The 25008-nt window shown below is 35.0% G+C and overlaps 1 protein-coding gene across 1 annotated transcript in view; it reads left to right on the top strand.

Moving 5' to 3' along the window:
- ADGRL3 (adhesion G protein-coupled receptor L3) overlaps window positions 1-25008 on the top strand; it is a 560304-nt gene that overhangs the window by 530102 nt on the left and 5194 nt on the right. The gene's annotated exons all lie outside the window — the stretch shown is intronic.

Below are 25008 nucleotides of genomic sequence, written 5' to 3'. Positions count from 1 at the left end.
ATAATTACAAAATATTTTTGCTGGAGAAAATGTCACACCCTAAAGTTCAGAAAGATTGTAAAAAGGTAAAAAAAATCTTGAAAGGTCTGTCTAAGGAAGTGAATATTCAGATTAATTTATCAGTGAAATGATTGAAAGTCTAGGTCCCAGTTTTAGTTATCTTTAAGTCTTTAACATATATTTTAATAGTTTTATTGAGTACAAATTAACCTTTTAAAATATCTTAAACACCTTTTAAAAAATTCTGTTTCTCTCTACTATAATTTAGATTAAATATTAGGTAAAGCTAGACATAGATGATAAACCCTTTAAGGAAAATATATTTACTTCATGTATGTTTTCTATTTTCTAAAATAATCCCAAATTTATATAGATTTTTAACATAATTTGACAGTTGGCATATAGTGGTTACATCAGTTTGGATTGTGGGTTGCAAGCCACAAAACAATACCTGGCTAACTTATCAGAAAAGAAGCTTCTTGGAATTGTATCAGGCCATCACTCACAGACTTAATGGGACAACTGGAGAATCAGGCTCAGAGAATGAACAGGAAACAAGGAAGCATCAGTATCAAGATTTCCAGCTTTGATCACATTGCAAAGTTGCCTGACTGGGTCTCTGTGACAAAACATGGCTGCAGCTGAAATTTGCTCCCCCAGGAATATATTAAAACCATGCCTTTGTTTTCACACCACAAGTTTTCACGACCATCCTAATATTCAGTGTCCTAGGTAGCAGCATTAAGTTGACTGGTACTAGGTCGGGTGCCCGGTCCCTGACTGCCAAGGTCAAGGAGAGACAGAATTTGGGCCCTTCAGCTAACCAATTTACATTCCAACTGAGACTCCAACAATGGAACAATCCCTTCCACCAAATAAGAAACTTTGAATAACTGGAAACAAAAGACAAACAAATGTTCTCTAAACCTGGCATTCTCTAATATAGACAGTTGATTATTTTTATTCATGGTAGTTATGTTCTAAAACTCTCCTTGAACACTGAGTTAGACAACACTAAGCATTGCATTTAGGGAAGAACACAGGGTTCATTTCCTGTGAGCCTCTGCTTACAACATTTTCATCAGCTGATCAACATGTAACTTTGTTTTATTTGTGTTTATGTGTAAAGACACCCTATTTAACATATATTGTTGATTCATTAACCTCGGACCTGTGGCCAACAGCACTGTAACTGATGCCTGCATGAAGCTTGTCTGACACACATATTTCTCCATAAGGAACATCACAACCTTCTTGCCTTTAGTAACACCAGATAGCACTTTGGCACTATGCTTGGGGGTATTTAAAAACATCAAAATCATCAACAAAAAGCACAAAAATGCAAAAAGAAAAAAGTTTGGTGTTAAATAAACTGTGAAAATGACACTTGCTTGCAGTATGAGAGCTAAAACAAGAATAGAGTGTTGCCTTGTTCAGTTTCCGAAGGGAATGTGAGTGCCGGCAACTGAAATGTTTTTCTGCTCTGTGCTTGAGAATATCTCCAAATGGCAGTGAAAGTGCCATGAGTATTGATTTTGAGGTTACAAATAAATTTTAGCAAGTAGATGAATAAACAAATGTGAAATTACTGAATAATGAGGATAGGCTGTATATATGTGTGTATATATGTATGTATGTATATTTAATAAATTGTGCTGTGATTTTGCAAACTAAAAAGCATACACATACATATAAAAACAAATTGTAAGTCAGTGATCTAACATATCTAAAAATTCTGTATTGGCATTGACACCTTTTAACATTTAAAATTCTTAGTATATTTCTATTATTAGATAAATGTGATAATGTGGAAAGTTATATGTCTCTTCTCTGTTTGGTTGTCCAGGTTAATTGCTAATACTTTGAAAACGTTTTTATATCTTTAATTTTGCTCTGTTATGTCAAAATCTCTTAGCCTTCATTAAGGTATTCATTACAAAAAGCTAGTACCCAAGACTTGTATACTATTTTCAATTTCTAAACTACATTTAAAGGTAATTATCTAACTAATTAATTGCTTTCCTTTGTTCAAGGATACTCAGATTGAAATAATTTTTTTTTTTTTATTTACACATCTGATGGGTTGGATAGATCTCATCAGTTAAATGAGTTCCCAGAACATCTGGCAAATTAAAGATATCCAACCATAAATAAACCTGATTGCTGTCAATGTTCCCACCTTTGGTTTCTTTCTGGGCATTAGCAGCAAGTCAATATGGCTTAGTGTTCTCAATACTTTAATGTTTTCAGTCTTTTTCAGCTTTTTCTTGGATCACGAACTTTTGACCTTTGGTTTGTGTCAATGAAGATAATAATATGAGATATATTTTATGATGAAATGAGGAGAAAGAACTATCAGGCCCCAAAACCATGTTCCAGATGGAACACCTTGCCTGCCCTACAGTTAACGTTGGTTTTGTTGACAACTCTGACAAAGGTGGATCAGAAGGATAGTGCCAGGACTGATTTGAAGCAAAGGTTTGGATCAAGGATAAAGTGGGTCTTTACATCAACATGAAGCTGGACCAAAAAATCACAGTAGGTAGAAGCGGTCTGGCAGACACCTCTAGATTCTGAAGAGAGCCTGCTGAAATACATATCAGAAGGTAGAATTCAACAGCTAAGAAATCAGAGAACGAATATGAATTATTTGAGAAATTGCAGGATGCTTGGCCTCTGCTTCATTTTATACTACCTCCTACAGTGTGGGCTCAGGTCTGGAGATAGAATTTAAAGCAAGAAAGAGGTCGGAAGTTTGCAGGATAAGGTCAGACATGTTAAAATAATCTTTTGAAAATAATAGCTCTACAATAAAATTAGGTACAAGTGTATGAATTTCTGAAGAAAAGTGAATTCAGTTCTTGGAAAATAATAAAGAAAAATGGCAAAGACTCTAAGACCTAATATTTCATATATTGATTTATCTGAAGTAAAAGCAATTTCTCATTTCTAAAATAAAAAAGGAATACCAGACTTCATTGATTTTAAGATGCATTTTTTTTTCACATTTTTAACAACTCTGAAACCTGGAAGCATCTTACAGTTAATGGGATCCTTCAATTAAAACTGAATATTTTTTTTCTTCATGAAACATAAAATAATGAGACACATTATAATCAAAGGTAACATAGTTTTGATTAAATACAGTAATATGTCTTAAATTTAGAAACAGTAATTCTTTAGTAAAAGTAAGATTAATAAACTATACAACATTAACATTTAAAAATAAATTTAATATAATACGTTATAATTTAAATCTAGAGATTGGTGGACCCCGTTCAAGGGTTAACTTTCTGTTATTTTGCACACAATTCTTTTTTTATATGTGTGTGTATATTTTTCTCCATAAAGAGTCTTTAGATTTCATCCACTTCTAAATCAGTATTCAAAAACTGAAAAACATCTTAAATATTTAAGATGGTTAATTTTAATATTCCAAATAATAATTATATAGTAGGTATTTCCTAATTATTACATTAAAGAATTTATATAGTTAGTATTTTTTTTTTGATTCTTCATTACTCTACTAACAGATGTAAGTCCACCTAAATTTATAGTTGACTCTATCACTTATACTCAAGAAGTAAAAGTAGAAAGGACCTTCTGCTGTTCGACTTCTCAAATATATCCCTATATTACCTTTTAGTGTCTAGAAAACAGTGTCAATTTGCATATTGACATTTTAAAAAGATAAGGATAAATCTAACTTTGTAATTTAGAATAACTTCCTCTAATTTAAAAACAATTTTTTTTTCTAAAATACATACAATGGGAGAAAAAATATCAAACAAAATTGAGCCATATTCATACCCTCATTTTAGGTGGGGGAAGAAGCATTGGTCGGGGTAGATAAATTTTTTTAAGAAGCAAACTTAGAATAATAGAGCATTTGGTTATGAAGTTCAAAGGCCAGGCTTCTTTGGAAAGGTGACAAAAAAGATATTCTTCAAAACAGTAGCAGGAAATTTGAGTTGTTCTTTGTCTATTAAAGACTCGAGAGGGAGGACTTTGGTTGGCTTCATAAGATTCAAAGCAGAGAGGAAATGGGAAAGGTGGCCCTAAAAGAGGAATAACAATGTGAGAAACTGGGGGACAAAGAAAGGAAGGTAAGAGATTCTTTGTGGCAGTGATGGCTAGGAATATAGGAACAATAATGGCCACAGTTCAATTTCTAATCTTTATTTTTTTTGTTATGCAGTAATGATGCTCCAGTATATTTTGGATTTGGTAGAAATTTTACGCAACAGCCTTATGCTAGTTACACGTTGGGGAACAAAACAGAGGCAGTGCAGACATGTTTAGGGGCATAGCCTATGTAGCCAGGCCTGCCTGGGCTCAAATCCCAGCCTCTCCGTGCCAGGTTTATTTTAGCTCCAAAACGGGAGTAAAGTGTGCTTAATCCACAGAGTTGTTTCCAGGATTAAATCAGTTAATGCACATGAAGTTCTTACATCACTGGTAGGCATAGTATAAAAATTAAATACAAAGTTGAAGGTAAAATCATACATAGAGAAGGGGAGAAACCGGAGGTAGCATTAGGTTTTAGTAAGTAATTTAAAATTGAACCGAGAACAGGGACATAGTGTAAAGCATCCATGCAGGTCTGAGTCCCTTCTGCAAATGTCCCTTCTCATTCTCGTGGTACCTCAGGAAGGCTTAGAAATAGCAGGAAGACGAATGAATCTGCTCCCATGGAATGGAGGCTTGAGTTGTGTTAATAAAGGGTATTAAAAAAGGGTAAACTCTAGAAGGCTGCATGACTTCAGAATGTTCTGGTTATGTCTGCAACATAGAAAGTAAAATATTTCAGTCATCTTGTTCCTCAGAAATACCCTTTATTGAGAATTTAATGTCCAGAATGTACTTTTTTTTCCTTCATAGTCCTAATAAAATTATGTTACTTTTGAGGAAGATAAATACGTGACCAACAGTCATTTTCATTACCCTGAATGACTAGCATGAAAATACTTGTCCATTATTATCGTAGTTGAGGGAAGATGCTGCTCTGAATATTGGGAGACATAGGTCTTCTGGCTTTAACTTGTGGTATCCTATGTAAATTGCTTTATATCTCAAGAATTTAATTTCATCATATTCTGAATGAAAATATCTAGCTAAATTATCCCTAAAGCACTTTCTGCATCTAAAATTACATAATTTTAGGTGTTCAATAGCAATCTGGTTGATTGAATTATAACAAAAGTAGTTTTATTTCTAAAGGCAAGTCTTTTTCTTTTTCTTTTTTGACAATGGTTATTCAGTCGCCCATACCCGACAACGTCTAGGTTTCATCAAACAAGTCGCAAGTCTAAACACTTCAGGTCACCTGAGAATATGATTCTTAATGATTTTTTTCTGTATTAGATAGTATTAACATCTCAATTGTATTGATTTACATACCTCTTCATTCTTTTAATCATGAAAGATTGGATGAGGGGCTGAGTTTTTAACCTAATAGCTGTACTTGGCTACGGGCACTCCTGACAATCTCAGTAGACAGGAGGACATTTGATGGAGGTAGACTGATTTACCCTACCTATTTCTGAAGAGTCTTCAATCAGAACAATCAATCAGTAACAATTGGTGTTATAACTGGTGGTGGCAGTGGAAAACGAAGCAGGAAGATCTATAACAAAATCTGGGGAAAATAAAATGAAAAGAAAGGGTTGGCCAGAGATAAAACCAGGCAAAGCATTAATTTCTAGAATTTTTCTTCTCCAACTTCCTAAAGATTTTGCCTCTGTTATCCTTTACCACCCAATCCACAGCACCCAATTGCTGTAGATAGATGTTCCTTAGAAAGAGTAGGACATAAAGGCATTATTTGTTTAACTATTGGTGTTTAAGCCATCATGTTTGTTTCTGGCATCAGGACCAGAGGCCACTTTGGGGAATATTGTGGGAATCTAGAGTTGGGAGAGCCCATGGCATGCAGTTAACTGAGTGAGAATTATAGACACATGGGTGGGTGGCAGAGTTGGTAGAAGAGAATGGTTCATGGAGGGAAGAGGAGCTAATACGTGAGTTCTCTGAAAACTTCCTTTGAGTCTTATATTCTTCCTGAAAGCTGGTCCCCAATCAAAGTTCCTAAGGAAACTGGGCTAATCCAAATGTAGATGCTCTAATCTGAGATGATGCTTTGAATTTATTTATTCAGCTGAAGACATTTACTCTTGATATATGTTATTTTAGGATTATGATGCCAGATGTTTCTTGTGCAGGATGCTGGCAATGAAATTCTTCACATATTTACCTTTTGATATTTATCTGGGAGGCTTTGCCTGAATGCCACATGACCGGAATCAAAATAAATATACAATCCAACTTTTTGAAACTTAAAATTTAGTAACTCTTTTCACAGAGGTACGTTTATTTAACTTAATATAATTGATAGTAAGCAGTTTTGTCAATTTTTGTTGATTTTATCCTGTCTGCTTCATACCCTGTGAAATAAAATTAAAAATATATAATTACAGTCCTCTTGGTAGGCTGTTGACTATTTTGAGTTAAAAAGCATTCTGTGCTGGCAGCAGAAACACAGCAGCAGTGGTCTAATTTCCTCTAATCCACTAGGTGCCTGCTTAATTACAACCTTCCATTTACTGGCTCTTTGGCTGTATTCCATCTTTGCTTGTATATTTTTTTCATTCGGTTTATTGTCCATTTCTATTTCATCGAATAACAGACTGTGCCTGTTTTGCTCCCTAGCTTGCACACATTCAGTTGAGCCATTTCTATATTTTGTTATAGAATTGATTTTAACTTTTTTTTGACTCAGAGAAGAAAGACATTTATAATAAAGTTTAGTCTTTAAAAGGTTTTTTTTTTTTTAAATATCAGAACATAATGGGAAATGACAGAGGAGTTTAAAATTATTTTGACTGTCAAATTGATGAGTTAGGTGGTAGATACTGGGGGAAAAAATAAAGAGTTGCTGGTAGAAGAGTTTTGCTGCCATATAATGTATTTTGCTAATTAGTTTTAATGAAAGACTCAGAACTAGTTTTCAGAACTATCTTATGTATGTATATAGATCATATAATTCTTCAGACCAACCAAATAGTGGATGAAGTCAATAAATGAAAAATAAAATATTTATTCATTCAGTATGCATTGATTATTTGTTTAAGTACTTATTGATTATATGCATGTAATTATATGCATATAAAATATATGGAATTTACAGCTGAAGCAGTGTTGTCATTTTTATGGTGCTAAAATTATACAGGATGTGTTAGATTCAATAGAATTAATGATATTGGGTTTGGTTTACAGTAAATTTCAGTAAATTTATTCAACTTACTTAGATTGTAATCCATATGAAGGCAGGGGTCTTGTTTAACGTTTTTAGCAGCATAGTCTGAGACTCATGCTAAATATAATGCCTGGCAATCGATATGAGGATTTAAGTGAATTTTTCCTATACAGACATAAAAAAGATAAACACTTACTGATTTAACAATACGCAGCTGGATATACACAATGAATTCTGGCCAAATGCAGGATGAGTTTAACCTTGTGAAGGTTGTTGTCGGCTGTTATGAGAAGACAAAAATCAGGAAGGTTAGAGAGAAGCAGAGACAGAGAAAGTTCTACCTAGAAGCTAATAATTCAAATGTTAGCTTTTTAGATTAAAAAATTTATAACACAAATGTAAGCTTTCTTAGCTTAAAAAAGAAGATGCTAGGAGTTGGGGGAGGTATCATTTGGAAAGGGGAACAAAGGATTACTTTAGAGTGATGAACACGTTCTATAGCTTGATTGTGGTGGTGGTTATATGAGTACATAACATTTGCTGAAACCCACAGAACTAGTCACTCATAATGGATGCTTTATACTGTTTGTAAGTTATATTCCTCAATATGTTTGATTTTTAAATAAATAAGGCCTGATAATGTGCCTTTTTAAAAAACTTTAGCTGGAGAAACATTTTACAACCTGACTGGAAGCCTGACCTGGAAATAATTTGTCAACTTGGAACTTGTTGACTAGAAAATCAACGACTCTTGTCATTTTCATTTTATTCTTTCACCTTTTCTGGCTCTCAGCCACTGTGGAAAACAGTAGAGGCTAGAAAGGACCAAGTTATCTCAAGACAGAGTAATTAAGCTCTTTAATTACTGTTAGAGAATGAATTAGACATTGGGGTCATTCAATATAACTCATTGCGTTTCTGGAAAAAAAACATTTTTACAATGACATCAAAATTCCATTTCTGTTTAAGAGAGTTTTTAATCTCTAATTTTGCTGTCATGTCTCACTTTCATTCAGTCAACAACAGACCTTCCTCATTTGCTCAGGACTATGCTTTGAGGGTCTGATCATAAAGCTCTGTCTGCCTTCAAGTTGTATGATTCTTTCAGTTTTCCCACTGGAATGCAAACTCACTGTTCTAACTTTAGCAATGAAGTCACCATGAAGCAATGAAGTCACCATGTCATCTCCTGTAAATAAATAAGTGACTTACTCTCTCCAGTGGATATTTTGAACTTCCTTTGAGATAGTCTAGATCAGACAATTTGGGATTTGTTTCATTTTGTTTGCTACTATGTTCTATAAAAAAGCATGTAATATGTTCTCATTTAATTCTTGGCCTCCATTGTCTTACATTAGAATGCCAATTCTATTTGTATCTAGGATCTATGGGTATATTACAATGATCATTTTTCATACTTGGTGGTTGTCCACCACATCTTGAATACTCCTCTTCATAGTCGAGGGAAAATTTCCTTCCATATAAATCCTGTCTTCTCAAGCAAAATACCAGGAATATACTTTCCCAACCTTCCTTGAAACTAGGCCATGGAATCAGGGGGCTCTTCCAATTAGAAGCATTCATTCAAGAGTTTGATTTGGAAGAGGAGCTACCATATGTGTTGGGTGTTACTTGGTGTTCTAAGCCATACTTTTAGACATATCAAGTAACCCTCCATCATCATGTGAATTCATCCATTCCTTTAATTCATACCTATGATTTCATGAGAAATTCCCAATGACTAATTAACAGAGGAGGAAAAAAATTGAGCTTGATTGGTTTGTAGACCATCCTGCATGGTATATCAGAAATGTGGACCTCTGCATTATTAGGATAGTACTCAGGGATATTTCTAAAAGACAGTGGGGGAAGAATTAATATCCTGATGGGCAGAATTTTGGGCTATACCTCTCATATTCCATTTGTCTTAGAAGGAAAAAAGACATTAGGTATCTTTCACACCCATTCATATACACTGATTAATAGTTAGGCTGGATTGGCATGGACTTGAAAGGAATGGAGAACTGCTGGCAAGGCACTTTGAGGAAGAAGTATTTAGATAGAAAACAAAATACACCTAGAGTGTGGGATTATTTGTTTCCCATGTGAATGAGAAGCTGAAGGTTCTCACTGTGAAGATTATTAATATTTAGAGTCAAAGGATGACCCAGCTAATAAAAATGTCAGTAGCCATGCCAACACTGAATGGGTTCATTCGTGTTTTCAGTGAGGAGGATATGCATTGAATCAACATGTCCTTCCTTTAACACACTCTGACTAGTTACTGATTATATTAGATTTCCAGTTTTCCAATGGTAGAACCTCACAGGGCAAATCCTTCATCCAGCCATACCCGGGGGAGAGTATGAACTAGCCAGGAAGGGTTAGATAACTTACCATGAACTGGACAATGATTTGTCTTACTAGAATAAACTACTATTTTGAATTTGGATATTTAGGTTTACCTTTTCTCATTTTCATGAATAATGTCTGTGGACTAACTGAATGCCTTGTCTTCTATTATGATAGCCATGTACCAGTGCCTCTGATGCTGGAACAAAATTTACAGGTTCAGAATTAAGGCACAGATGTATACTCACTGGATTTAGACGGTTAGCTACATCCTCTGTCACCCAAAAGTTGCTGATCTTGTTGTGTATAAGATTATCAAAGACACATTATGGCACCAATCTTATGAAGCTCGAAGACATCTTGCAGAATGTGGCACATGTTATATACCACTCAGTAATATACAGTGCTTTTTCTTTCAAAGATCTGGGAACCAAGAGATTGGGGATCAGAATGTAACCTTTCACTCTTATATCTTCTGACCTTTTGACAAAATTATAGTTCATGGCCCATGATTTTTGGCTTTGTTGGTTTGATAGTCCTAGTACCCAGGAGAAGATGGCTCCCACACTGGCACACAACTGTATTCCCATAAAACTGGGACCTGAGACTGCTTCATGACTATTACAAACTTCTTATGAACAGGCCAAGAGGAATGGGAGTTAAATTGTGGCTAGCATGATTGACTCTGATTATCAAAGATAATAGGGGGCTACATAATGGGTCCAGGAATTAATATTTAAAATATAAGGGATATCCTGGTCTTCACAGTGCTATTATAACTGGTGGTAAAGTGAATAGAAGACTACCGCAGATAGGTACACACAGGAAGGACCACCAAGGCCTCTGTTTCTAAGGAATAAACTGTGGTATACCATGCCAAGTAACAACCCTGAGCAGTTGAGGAATTGGTCAAAGGAAAAAGAAGCCTAGAATACATTGTAGAGAAAGAAAATCAAAATGACATAATGAACCATTCTAGAAATAAGGAATATAGTATCCCCTCATATTCCTTGCAGTGTCTTACACATATTTACATATTTTAAAATATTCTTCTCTTTCTAAGTCTGCTATTATTTTACTTTACAGTTTAGTAAATAAGAGAACACAAAGCCAGAAATATAATAGCCTTAGAAGAATAATGACTATCATCTAGATACCTTGGAATTGGAGGTAGAAACCTTATAAAGCTTTGGATTTGCCACTTGTTTGGAGTGAGGGCACTTGTATTTTCATTTGTGTTAATAATAGTTGCAATATGTTAGCCTGAGACATTTTCTTACTGGAAATTTAAATATGGAAGGAAAATATGTGATGAGGTTGGGATACAAAGAAATGGATAGTAAGAGATATTTGTCATCTATTGTGGCCATCAGTATGTTTTGAACCCTCCTTCTCTGTTGTTGAATTTCCAATGTTATGAATCCCAACATTCCAAGATGGAAGTCCCCTTCCCCAGATTCTCTTAGAACTAAAGTACAGATATGTGATCTAAGTGCTACCAATTAGACACACCACTTAAGAATTCTGTTTGGAAGAGAGTGACATGAGGAAGGAGGTCCTCATATGACCACTCTGGCACTTGTGGCAGAGCCTGGTGAAGAGATTTTAGATTTCATCTTACTTATTTATTATTTTTAGAGTATAAGTAACAGAGACCATAATGGCTGTGTCCACAATCAGCTTCTAGTTTCTTCCTGAAAAATGTCTCTGGCTCTGTAGCTTCCAAGCATGATTTCAGAGAATCTGGGGGCCACTTGTTAATAAACTCATTTTTTTACCTAACCTGCTAAAATGAGTTCTATTGTTTGTGATCTTGACTGAAAGATACATATAAATGAATGGCTCCTGAGTGTGTGTATTGTGTGCGTGTGTGTACACGTATGGACGTACATTTAGACACATACATAATACACATTTTCCCCATATGTGTCTATTTATTTATAATATGCTTCCTAAGCACAGTGGAACTCAAAAGACAAATAATCTCGATGAATAATTGATATACATTTTGGTGTGTGTATATGTCACAGAAGTAATTCAATTTGAATATTTGTTTTTAGAACTTCTAGTATGTAAGTTTTCAGACTGTCTTTCATTTTTATATTTATTTGATGAAATAAATTATCCATTTTCCAAGTACCTTTATTATAGAAAAAATAGATTATGAGAATCGCAGTATCACACAACTGAACTTTTGAAATAGTATCACAGTATTCTTTTTTTTTAATTTCAAGGTATTTCTACTCATACAAATCCAACAGCAAGAGAAAATCCACAATTTCACTAAACAATATGAAAGGGTATTACACATGTGTAACTTATAGAACATTATTTCTTACTTAAAATAATTTTTAATAGTTTGAAGCTAATATTTTTATTCTTTGCTCAGTGATTTGGAACATCCCAACACTTACTGATTCGGTTTTTGGGGTTTTTTTGTTTTTTTTGTTTTTTTTGGTATTTCAATCATGCATATACATTTTATGAAAATAAATTCATACTTAAAAAAATACCCTGGTAAAGGCTTACTATGATTTCTTACTGCTAATCAAGCCCAAGTTACTCAGTAACTAAACTGACATTTTGAGTGAATTAAGGAGCATCTAAAATAATTGGTTTTTAAGTAAGCAACTAGATTATGTCAAGGACAATCTTTTTATTTGTTCGGATGGCCCATGCTAATAAACAGGCCCTTTCCAGGGTGGTGCTTGTCTCTGAATGGCCAGGTTCTCATTCAGGACGTTCTTCTTTAGCCTTTACTAGGCTCTCACACCTGAGTTAGTAATCTGAGAGGCACAAGTCTGTGCAGGTTTATAAGCTTAAGGTGCTATTGTATTTCTCTTGCAGTTTAGGGTGGAATTTATTCACAATTAAAGAAGAATAAAAAACTCCAAACAATAAAGAGGTCTTCCAAAATGTCTGCTTTCAGGCCTTTTCCCATTGAAATATTTCTTCTGGGCTTTCTGCCTTTATTGCCTTTGGTTTCTAGTGCTTTCTTTTATTGAAGCATTTAAAGAGGCAGTACTTAAATAGACCAAAGGAATCCTGTTCTAGGTGGATGGATCCAAGAGCCCAGTTCTCATGTCTTCAGGGCACACAGAGCAGAACCAATAACTAAGCCTGGAAAGGTTTGGAGGAGGCCTAAGGAGACTGGAAACAATCCAGTTTTTGTCATCAGAGTTTGTGTATACTCCTGTCATCAGCAAGGATTACATATGAAAGAAAAGAAATTCTCTACTCTGTTCACTGGCTGCTCAACAAGCAAAGCATTAAATCTCCTAGTCCCTTCTACTTGTGAATTTTAATTGATGGGGCTCATACACAGAATAAAGCCATTTTGGCACAAATGGCATGTGTTGGCATTTAAACAAGAATGGCAATTTTAATTTTATCTTCATTCCAAATTAGAAAGGCAAAAAAAAAAAAAAAAAAAAAAAAGAAGAAAGAAAAACTCTATTGTTTTTTCAAACAAAAGGTTTTTTTAATTTGGTTTCCAGGAATAAAAAAAAAATAATTAAAACAAAACTTGCCTATGTCCTTTTAAAGCAGTTGGTTAACAAGCTTTGGCTTACAATTTCAATCTGGAATTTCCCTAGACTACCCTGTTTATGATAGAGGCTGGGTTTTACAGTGGCAGTTTATATGCCTAGTCTACATTTTAAAGCCCAGCCCTGTTGTTTAGGACCAGAAATGGACGCAATTTAATTCTGTTTATTATAGAAATCAAGTGCTTTTGGAGAGAGACTTGTGAGCAGCTGTTTAATATTGTCTTTCTGCTAATATAGAGGTTCATTTCTCTTGCCCTCTGAGGAAATAGCAATTCATGAGATTTCTGGAGGCTGTCTTCTACAGAAATACAGGTCTGCTGCCAGGATTTAGCAGCAGAAAAGATTTGCTGTTAATTGGTGGGGCAGGCTTTCTCTGACAGGTGTTAATTTTAAGACCTGTATTCCAGTAGGATTTCGGAGGATTTTGCAAAGAAGATATCAGTAATCAAGATAGAAAAAGAAAACATCATTTTTATTATACAATTTCTCAGCAAGTTTTAAACTTTTTGTAGCTAAAGTCAATATGAAGGAAGTTTTTGAAATGAAGTTGGGCAAGAATTATCTGCCTTCCCCAGAGACTGTGTTCAATAGTTAAGGATATATAAAAGTTTTCTTTTGAAAACAATATAGTTAAAATCACTGAGCAAGTTTTAAAGTGAGATGATTGTTTAAATCATTGTTTACAGTGGTAAATAACTGAAACTCAGAGTCTCTTGGTTATCAAACCAAACGTGCATGGATCCTCTCGCTTGCACGCAGTCAACCCAATCTACTGACACCCAGTTGTGCTGAAGGAAAGTGCAGCGTTTATTGTAGGGTACTCTGCAAGGTGTCTGGGACACTAGTGCTCAAAAAACCCCAACTCCTTGATGGGTTTCAGGACCGCATTTTTAAAGGCAATTTGAGGGAGGGGAGTCGCCGGGTATGTGATCAGCTGGTGCACGATTTGCTGATTGGTTGCTGGTGAGGTAACAGGGCAGTGTCACAGGGGTTAACATCATCAGTCCTCAGGCTCCAGTTGGCCTGCGGGCTCTGTGCTCACAATCGTCAAGTCATTAACATCTTCCTTTTGGTGGGGGTTTTCGCATCTGTAAAACAACTCAGGAAATAGGCAGCAGATACTGTCATCTAGGTACTTCAGAGAGGAACTAAAGCAAAGGACAGAGGGGAAGGGTCTGTCCCGGGAAGGCCCCATAGGGTCCTACCCAGTTACATTTTGGAGCAGGGCCTTGAATATAGCATTTGATGCATGATTTAAAGAATTATTTAGCAATGATGTAAAGGAGACTCTTAGGCTTGATGGAAAGTTGAAATGGCATTTGGCCCTTAGGCCATTTCTTTATTTTTGGTATTGATATGAGTAAAAATGTACCTCCAGGATGAGACATTCTCATATTCTCTTAAGAGCCAATTCTGGCTCTATATCCACTATCTCAAATTTTAGAGTCCTTTTTGTTAGTGTTAAGAGAGGGACAGCCAACTGTGTATCTAAGAATTTCTGCGATGCTGAGTCAAAGAATAACAATATCCAGATAATTGCCTATTCTTAAGTGAACTTAATGAATATAAACAAAATGTGAACTACTTTGACAGTTGGAATAACACTGAGGAATTATTAAACGGAGTAGAATTTGTACTACACATAAATTGTGGGCCAAATGCCCATTTAAAATATGCCTTGAGAACATACCCAGGTGGATTTCTAAAAGCACGCTGGTGGTCTCCTAGGTAAAGTGTGCTTTCTGCGTTACGACTACATGGAGTGAGGTTATTTCTCTTTGTGTTCCATGATTACTTTGGGTGTTCTGTTGTTGTACATGATTTTGGAAAAACTAGTCCAGATTTCTTCTTTCATTGGTTTTTGCCTTCTGCAGAAAAAAAAAAGAAAGAAAGAAAGAAAGAAAGAAAGAAAGAAAGAAAGAAAGAAAGAAAGAAAGAAAGAAAGAAAGAAAGAAAAGTACTAAACTTAAAATTTATTATAGATATGTCACATTTTGACTGAGTTGTGTAAAATGATTTAAAAGCAAGTTGTTTAAGAGTCAGATAGTATTTGCCACCTGCCTGCTTAAGATGCTGAAGTAACAGAGTGCAGATTTTATTTCTTCCTGTTGGGAGCACCTTGTGAATCTGCATTCCAGGATTCTGTTTTTAGTTTCCAACTCAATTAAGTATTACTGAATTAGGTGGTAATCAAAATATCCAGGATGGTACTTTGAAAACTTGGCTTGTGAGGAAATAGCTTTGAAATAAAAGCTAATAAATATATACTTATATTCTTTTGTGGAAAATAAAAAAATTAATAAGAAATTTTAAACCCTGAGACTTTTTAGATTTCAAGGAAGCATGCAACCTCAAGATCTCAGTAACAAGGGTGTTAGAATAAATAAAAGGGAGAAGAAACTGATGATGAATGAAATAATATGAGAAGACAAAACCTGAAACAGAGTGGCTATCAAAAAAGTTATTTGTTCTTTCTTTTTCCTTGAGAAAATGAGGCAATGATAGAGTTCACAGAGATCACATAGGGATTGGGAGCACTTTTTCGGGTTTTTGAAGGTTGTGTTATTCTTGTAGTTGTTTTAAAATGAAATTACTGGTAGTAACATGTTTTATGCTGTAGAGAACACTATTTGGGTAGAGGAGGAAATTAAATTTAGAGCCTACATTTGCAAGAACATTGTTTTCAGTTGAATGGAAATAAGAATCAAATTAGCTGATGACTCTTAAAAATTAGTACAATTTCTATTTTCAACAATTCTATAATTTTTGACCAAGCTGATCTCCATCAGCCTATAAGAAGACTAGTACTCCTCACATACATATAGATTGGGAAAATATATATACATATAAAATACTCTTCAGTATTTTACATGGAGAATGACAATTCTTGTTTTCCTGTATGTGAAGAAATTCGTGGCTTTCTTAATTTGGCTATTTGTACAATTTAGGGGAAAACTATCACCTGAACCATTCACTTTTTACCCCCTTAAACTGCCACATGGGAACACATTTAACAAACAACTTGAACTTTGTACATGAGCCTGATCCAACTTTAGTCTTGTCCTATATTTCAGAAAAATGTTGGTAATTTTCATCAATTACTTTTACATATGTTTCTAGTCCTCTGTTATGGCTATATCAAGAGGCAAAACTTGTGGAAATAGTACCAGACAGTGATCCTGTTTTAATAAGATTTTCAGTCTAATTATATGTTCTCTAAAGGTTCAAATAACATTTGGATCAACTGCCAAATTTGGGGAATGCTTAGCTGAACTGAACTTCTGAACTTCTGAACAAGTTCACTTTTCAGTGCTTGAAAGACTCTTCTAGTGAAAGCAAATCCTTGGTCTGGTCAGGATTTATTTATAATTTTTTACATTTTTTTTTACTAGCCTGCTACGTCTGACCTGTATATATCTTTTCTACTTAGTTTATGACTAAGGAAGTATGACCATCAATTTCAGAAAATGGCTGATATTTTTTTTCCTAAGGTGGTGAATACATATTTTGAATTGTGTCCTGTTATGTTCAGATTGGGAAAGATAAAATATTATTTTTTCATGTTTGTAATTTACATATAATTAATCTGATGGCTAGATGATGTCATCTCTGACTATAAAAGATAATGTTTTCCAGTTAATAATAACAACCAAGCTTTATATAAATTTTATAATGCTCTCTCCATTTGTTTTAATACACATATGATCCTAAACAACTCCCTGTGAAATTTCTTATTATTGTCATTTTACAGGAAAAGAGAGTCTTAGAGGTATAATGACTGACTGAGAATTTGAATTTGTTCTCAACTTGAGATCTTCTGACTTTTGGTTCATTATTCATTCCACTGTGCCACAACTACTTCATGTGATTAGTCTTTTTCAAGAGACAGGAAAACACAATGAGTCATATTGATATAGGAAAGTTGCAGTACAAAAGGATGGCCACGTCTCAGGTCCCAGGGAGTCCCAGGGATGTGCCTCATTAAGTGAGGGTCCTTGGCTTCTCATAGGAAAGAATTCAAGAGTGAGCATAGTTGAGTAAAAGTAGATTTATTCAGAGAGATTCACACTTCATAGACAGAGTGTGGGCCATCTCAAAAGGCAAAAGAAAAGGCCATGAGGTGTGGCGATATTAGTTTTTATGAGCTCAGCTATTTCATATGCTAACAAGTGGGAGAATTATTGCAACAACTTGGGGAAGGGGCTGGGATTCTCAGGAACTGAGAATAATTCTAAAATATTTGAATGATTTAAGCTGAATCTAGAAAATAACCATTCAAATCATGTCATAGATCCAGTTAATATATTATGAATTACTGCAGTATTTTGAAGAACATCTCTCTGGCTGAATTCAACCATTTAAAGGAGTCTCTCTGAATACTAAGCTCAGGGAACTATTTCCTCTCCTCTGAGGATTCTACTGAAATTACAGAAAAACCTTAACAAAAACGACAAAGATGCAATATTGTCATTAAAAATCAGGAAACATTTCTGCCAGAGCAACAAAGGGTTAAAGGGATTCCTGGAAGATAGAAAACAAGTGATAAGATTGAAGGAGAAAAGAAAATTGTGGCCCTGAGCACTAGACAGAAGCATAGATCTTCTCTAAAAATTCCAAGGTCAAAGTCAAAGTATGAGAGGGAGTGGGCCAGGGAGGCATCAGCACAGTGATTCATTAAAGAACTGCCTCTTTCTCATGTAAATAAATAGGCTGGCAGTAATAACTTTCCCCTTAGGCTCAAGCCAGGGAACTGTTCTAGGAGGAGCTTATAATTGGCCTCAGATGTGAAATTACTGGGTCCTGAAAGAGAAGCACAGTGGAATTTGAGGTAAACAGACTTGAACAACAGATGCTGGAAAAAAGACTTCTTTACCACTACCACCCTCCCAAAAAACGAAACAAAAAAACCCACAACTGTATACCCTCCTTAATTTGTAAAAGTTGTTGGGAGGAAGGGGAGTTTCCAGTTTCCTACCTAGTGGTTCTTTACCCATATACCCTATTGGTAAAATTGTCAGTAGTCCCAGCCCAGTAACCTAAACCCACCAGTTAGTGTTCCCCATTCAAGGACTGTGGTCACTGAGGGGGAAAAATCAGTCTGTCTCTCTGTCCATCTATCTTTATCATCTCTACCGTCTCTGTCTATCTCTAGCTCATCATCACCTATGTACAGAAGAAATCCATGCAAGCCAACTTCACTGATTGATTCCATGTGTAGTGGGTACATGGTACAGTAAACAAGAAAAATTCGCAGGGTATAATCATAAAAGCAACTTTATTTTTGTCTTCCCCTGTCCTTTTTATTCTACTGGTCAGGCAGAATAGATTGCCGTTAATTTTTGATAAAAACTCATGACTTTTCTATTCACTCTTTGTTGACAGAAAAATATTTTGTTTCCTCTAAATAATCTGGATTCATGCCTTCAAGTCTCTGGTTCAGTGTATTAATTGACTCTTCAATATTTGTTCAAAAATAAGACTTTTCCCGATCTCTCAGTGTCTGTCGGGGGTGGGGGCTGTCTTCTTGTAGAGAAGGGGTTATTTTGATTCTTTTCTCTTTCTCTCTCACCTCTTTCTCTTCTAATAAACTTCTCTTTCTCACTTTTCAAAGGTTTGAGATGAAAGATAATGGGAAAATATTACTTATTTCATAAGACTGTTGTGAGAAATGAACTAATAAAACATATTTAATAGAATCTAAGACTAATGATTGTAAACCACATTTATTTTATGTACCACTAAAAAAGGAAAAACAGAAGTTGCTAATAAACTATGACGTAATACTTTTAAAACTACTCATACTATTTGTTTTTTAATTATTGAAAGAATTCCTTTTAATTTATTTATGCATAGTTTTTTTACCATTCCATTTACATAACAAAGGAAGCTCTAAGTGACATAAATTTATTGATACATTTTAAAACTTCTTCACATTCAGTCTAACAGGTTTTGAATCATTTTTTGACTCAGTGTCATTGATGTCTGTATTTTTCTACATGCTTTCCTCTCTGTGCCATGAATGTCACTAGTGACAGGGCATTTCTCAAAAGAATGTTTCATTACTGTTTATGGTATTTTCTTCCAAGTGACTGACATCCTTCCTACAAGTTTTGATAAAGGTGCCTTCTTAATCTTATCAGAAGATATCAACAAAAGATTATTTAGACAACAATCAGAGATTGTATTTTTCCTCAAAATATCCTTAAATAGTTCCTTGATTAAAGTATTTAGAGGGGCAGTTGTCCAGATATGCCCCAGGAGCAACCAAAGAACGGTATGACAGACAATGACAACTGCGACAGCACTGGCTAATTAAGAATGAGTCATAAAACTCTACTGATTATCAGAGGCATCTAGATTTCAGAAGTGTTGCAATGTGAGAAAGTAGACATCTCGAAATTGATGAAATTCAATATGTATACACGTGTATGTGTGTGTATGTGTGAACAGTATCTGGCAAGTATTAAGTCCTCTATATATGTTAGCTACACAATTACATGATTATTATTACAACTTGAATATATGCTAGAAGAATGATTTTGTGCACTCTGTGATTGGTGGTGTGTTTAAAACTAACTTTTTCTATTGTAGGAAACCTTGAAAGTATTTTAAAGATTCTTTTTTTTCGATAACTTGACTATATGTCTGTGATATGGTTAATGCATTTTTCTTTAGGGGCTAACTGTCCACTTTTTGGTCAGTCTACTCCACAGATATTCTTTCTTGTAGGCTCATAGCACCCTCCCAGGTGGTCCTCTTGGGAAGGATTTAAAATACCTCTCTCTTATGTATACTACACATCTGGTCAATGTGAAACCCTCAGGAATCCTGTACCCAACCATGTCTGAAATCAGAATGACCTTAAGGCAATATCTACTCTCCCTTTTCCCCTTTACAAAGCAGCTGATCAATCTGACCCTCTACATCTATATTTGCAGATTATGAGTCATATCCTGTACACTGTCCCCTACACCCACCTTTCTATTTCTACTCCCTCATCTTAGAAACATCCTATAGACAAAGCTTGAATGGCTTAATTAGAATTACTGTAATGTCACTGTCATAAAACTTGACAGTCAAAATGCTAACAATGGTAACATCTGTGAATTGGGACTTAAGGCACATGTGGCACAGGTACGGAAACTTTTATGTTTTATTTTAAATTCCCCCATGTAATTTGGAGAAACAATGCCAAATGGAATGAATGCCTTTTTAAAAAAAAGTACAGTTGCATCTACGAACATATCTCTGATTCATCTCTTGTCAGTATTTTGGTAAAGGATATAATTGCCTAGTTTCACTCTGATCTTAGTTGTATGGATGCAGTCTCCCTGGCTCATTCTTACCTTAATGTTCCATGATTTTTCCCCCACATCCCTGGCTTCACGCATGCTATTCTTTCTGCGTGAGACGTATAATCTCTACTAGTCTACTCCTTCTTCACGACTAAATTATTGTACCACCTCCTTTAGAAGCTTCTCTTCCCTTCACCTCTGTGCTTTTCTTTCTTTTTTTATTGGAGTACAGTCAGTTATAATGTGTCAATTTCTGGTGTACAGCACAATGTCCCAGTCATGCATATACATACATATATTCATTTTCATATACTTTTTCATTAAAGGTTATTACAAGATATTGAACATAGTCCCCTGTGCTATACAGAAGAAACTTTTTAAAAGACCTATTTTTATATATAGTGGCTAACATTTGTAAACCTCAAACTCCCAGATTCATCCCTTCCCACTCCCTTTCCTGGTAACCATAAGATTGTTTACTAACCATAAGATTGTCTGTGAGTCTGTTTCTGTTCTGTAGATGAGTTCATAGCGTCCTTTTTTTCTTTTTTTTTGATTCCACATATGAGTGATATGATATGGTATTTTTCTTCCTCTTTCTGGCTTATTTCACTTAGAATGATGATCTCTAGGTCCATCCATGTTGCTGCAAATGGCATTATTTTATTATTTTTTATGGCTGAATAGTATTTCATTGTATAAATATACCACAGCTTCCTTATCCAGTCATCTGTTGATGGATATTTAGATGCTTCCATGTGTTGGTTATTGTAAATAGTGCTGCTATGAACATTGGAGTGCATGTGTCTTTTTGAATTAGAGTTCTCTCTGGATATATGCCCAGGAGTGGGATTGCTGGGTCGTATGGTAAGACTATTTTTAGTTTTTTGAGGAATCTCCATACTATTTTCCATAATGGCTGCAACAAACTACATTCCCACCAGCAGGAGTGTTCCCTTTTCTCCACACCCTCTCTAGCATTTATTGTTTGTGGACTTTTGAATGATGGCCATTCTAACTGGTGTGAGGTGATAGTTCACTGTAGTTTTGATTTGCATTTCTCTGACAATTAGTGATACTGAGCATTTTTTCATGTGCCTATTGGCCATTTGTATGTCTTCATTGGAGAATTGCTCGTTTAGGTCTTCTGCCCATTTTTGGATTGGGTTCTTTGTTTTTTTGTTATTAAGTTGTACGAACTGTTTATATACTCTGGAAATTAAGCCTTTGTCAGTTCTCTGTGCTTTTCTTAATAATAGCTTTTAACAAACTATATTAAACACATAGAAAAGAATTACAATAATAATTATACCTATAAAATACTGAATTGGTTAAAGAAGCTTTTGAGCTTTCAGGTTGTTCAGCCATCTCCTCTTAATAGAAGGCTAGTACTGGTTATTATTCACTTTTCCAAATCCAGTTCCAAGCAGAAAACCTGGAAAATAGAAATTATATAATGCATATTTATTGAGAAAATTTGAATGGATATAGCCTTGTTAAGAATACAGAATCATGTATAATTCATAATTTCCCAACATGTGGAAAAGTAAACAGAGATATCTTCCCTATTACTCATTTGATCAAGCCTGTCTTATAAATTAAACCCTAAAATTATATGAGGTGTATATTGTGTGGCTTTTTTTCTGTAGTTTTTCTGAATGCAACATTAGTCCTCTAAAACAAAGTTATGCTAAGTTAATTTATATGACTACAACTTCCCAAACAGAATGCAGATTAGAGTCCATGTATTTAAATACTTCTCTGTAGAATATCATATTTGATCTGCTATCTCATAGTTGAGGAAAAAAATAAATTTTTTTTGTTTTTTTTTTGTTTTTAGTTTTTTCTTAATGTTTGTTTCTAGTTTTTGTTTTCATTGAGAGTCAGATTTCTTTAGGAATTATTTGAAGAAACATTTTGAGAATTTGAAGACCTTTGAGCATCATTTAAGTAGCAGAAACCTTAACTGAGCAAGTCTCATCTTTACACTAAATTTACAAATTTAAATTCACACCTTTTTCTGACAGGCCAAGACCTTTCTTGTGCAAACATCATGACTTTTCTTGCATTGGCTTCAACTCCTTGAGCTCATGTGTGCTCTTTCTGAAATGTGCTTCCCTCACCTCATCAAGTGGATAACCCTCTGCATCATTTGGTTCCTTCCTCAGTGCCACTTTTGCCAGGAAGCCTTCCTCACCTGCATATGATACAGGCTTCCTATTATTCCTTTCATGGTTTCTATTGACTTTCCTTTTTTTTTTTTAACTTTTCCTTATGATTTTATCAAAATTGACATGTACTCATTCAATCATTCACTCACTTATCAAAGCAATTGTATATTTGATATTTCTCTTTTCTTCTCTAGAACACAGATTCTCTTAGGGCAGGAGAATATATAGGTCTTATTCTTTACTGTGTCCAGTGCTTAGCTGAGCACCTTACACACTATAGGTTCTCAATAATACCTAGTAAGTGAATGAATTAGAAGAATCAGGGACATTAGGAAGGAAATTTGCAGGTAACTGAACAAAGTGGGAGGGATAGATGGGTTGCCTGCATGAGCAAATGCAAATTCTTTCGGCTGTAGACCTACTTCCATTAAAAAAAGAAGTTATTAACGTTTCACTTTTACTTTTAAAAGACATGCAGGCAGGAGGGTAAATTTCAGTGGTAGAGTGTGCGCTTAGAATGCATGAGATCCTGGGTTCGATCCCCAGTACCTCCGTTAAAATAAAAAAATAAATAAACCTAATTACCTCCCCCCAAAACACAAAACATAAGACTTGCAGAAACTTGATCACATCAGCATGTCTCAAATAAGTGAGCAATTAAAAAGTGCGTTGTATGCCGTAAAATTGTCTACAGCTCACATCTAACTATTTAGGACCTTTTGACCGTTAAAACACATTCTGATCCTATCAGTAAGTTATGCCTTAAATGCACATTCCTTCTTTTAGAGGAATGGCAGTTGTTTGTTTCTGGCTATTCCTGTGGCCAAAACTTTTTTCTATTGATACTTTGAAATTTTTTATTTTAACAGATGTGAATGATTCATCAAAGGGGAGAAAGTTTTAGAAATGAAAATGCTGTAAATAATTTATAATTCTAGAAAATTTTTTTCTCTCTCCCTCCTTTTACATTAGTATAAAGAATAAGAATCCTCATGTCCTAAACTTGCAGTTTCTGTGGGTCGACTAGGCAGCTACATTTAGAAACAAACCAAATCCCACCAAGTGAAAAATTATTTGATTTTTCCTGAAAATGAGTAATAAATCTCCCAACTTCTCAATTCCAAACAGATTCTTTTAAGGTATTGCTAATCTAGACACAGGATAGAGCATTGGACAAAACAGACAAGTCCTTGCTCTCAGGGATGTTACATTCTTAAGGGATTTTAGCTTAAGTGGTATTTGTTATATGCCTTCCTGTGTGATGTGGAAAAGTGATTTTTTCCTTGGAGTTGGCTTAGGGTTTGAGTGAGACCAAGGTGTGGAAGGGTGGTATAATCTTGTTCTCCAGGCAACAGGTACATTATAAATAGGTTGGTTTTCAAACTGGGGTCACTTGAGGTCACTCTTAGAAACGGAAGTGGTGAGTGAGCTAAGCACCTAGTTGCTAGCACTAATACCACACTTGGGAGATTTTGCTGCGGCAGCTGAATCAACAGCTGGGATTCTAAAATCCCTCACTTGCACATAGGATTTAGCTTTCTCACCCACAAAATTACGGTCCTATATTTACCATCTGTGTGTCAATTTATATTTATGAAATTATAAAAATAAGGGTTTATTGGGAAAGAAATACTTCAGAAAATAATTTAAAAGCTCAAATCTGTGGCTTTGAAATGCAGTCCTTGATAAAACACGGTCCATTAGACATAACAATAGCTCATTAACAAAGAGTTGCTATTAGCTAATAAGTTTTGAAGGGAATCATTGCTAATTTAGAAAAAAATCATGAGCTATTGAAAAGACTATCTATCCCCTTTCCCAGTAATAGCAGAAAGCCTTCTAAATCGCTACAAAGTTTATCCAATGCTTTCTTTTTCTTAAGTATGTCAATTTCAATATACAATGGAAAGAACAATGAAAGCTAATCTGTGGCACCTTTGAAGGTCTTCAGTTTTTTGCCTTGTATTCAAAGGGCATTTGCTTTTTGCTAGAGGGTTTGAAATGAAGGAACGACTGCCAAAATTGCAGGTCACTTTGTCAGGTGGAGGACAGTCTGAGGAACAAGGAAACATGATTCTACCAGGCAAATGTACACAGGTGAGATGCAAATCTTCTACCAACTGTTCCCATCGGTGTCATTAGCCCTCTTGTTCATAAATAAATAGCTACTCTGAGAAAGAGCTTCAAGGTATTATGCTGCTCCTTCTGAGCCTGCAAACAAGAAAAGAGTGATCAGAGAGCAAGTGTTCCCCGAACAGGCTATCACCATAGACTGAGGCATTGTGCTGGTCAGGGCAACAAAGGGCATGAATTCCATGTGCTTCTATAGAATAGTGTGTCAGTTCTCATATACACTCTTTCCTGATAAGTAACCAGTGAGTTGTTTT

Source organism: Camelus ferus, chromosome 2 (assembly GCF_009834535.1).
Source record: "Camelus ferus isolate YT-003-E chromosome 2, BCGSAC_Cfer_1.0, whole genome shotgun sequence".
Lineage (NCBI taxonomy): Eukaryota > Metazoa > Chordata > Mammalia > Artiodactyla > Camelidae > Camelus > Camelus ferus.
The sequence above is the reverse complement of the archived record's forward strand: the minus strand, read 5'-3'. Positions and strand labels throughout refer to the sequence as shown.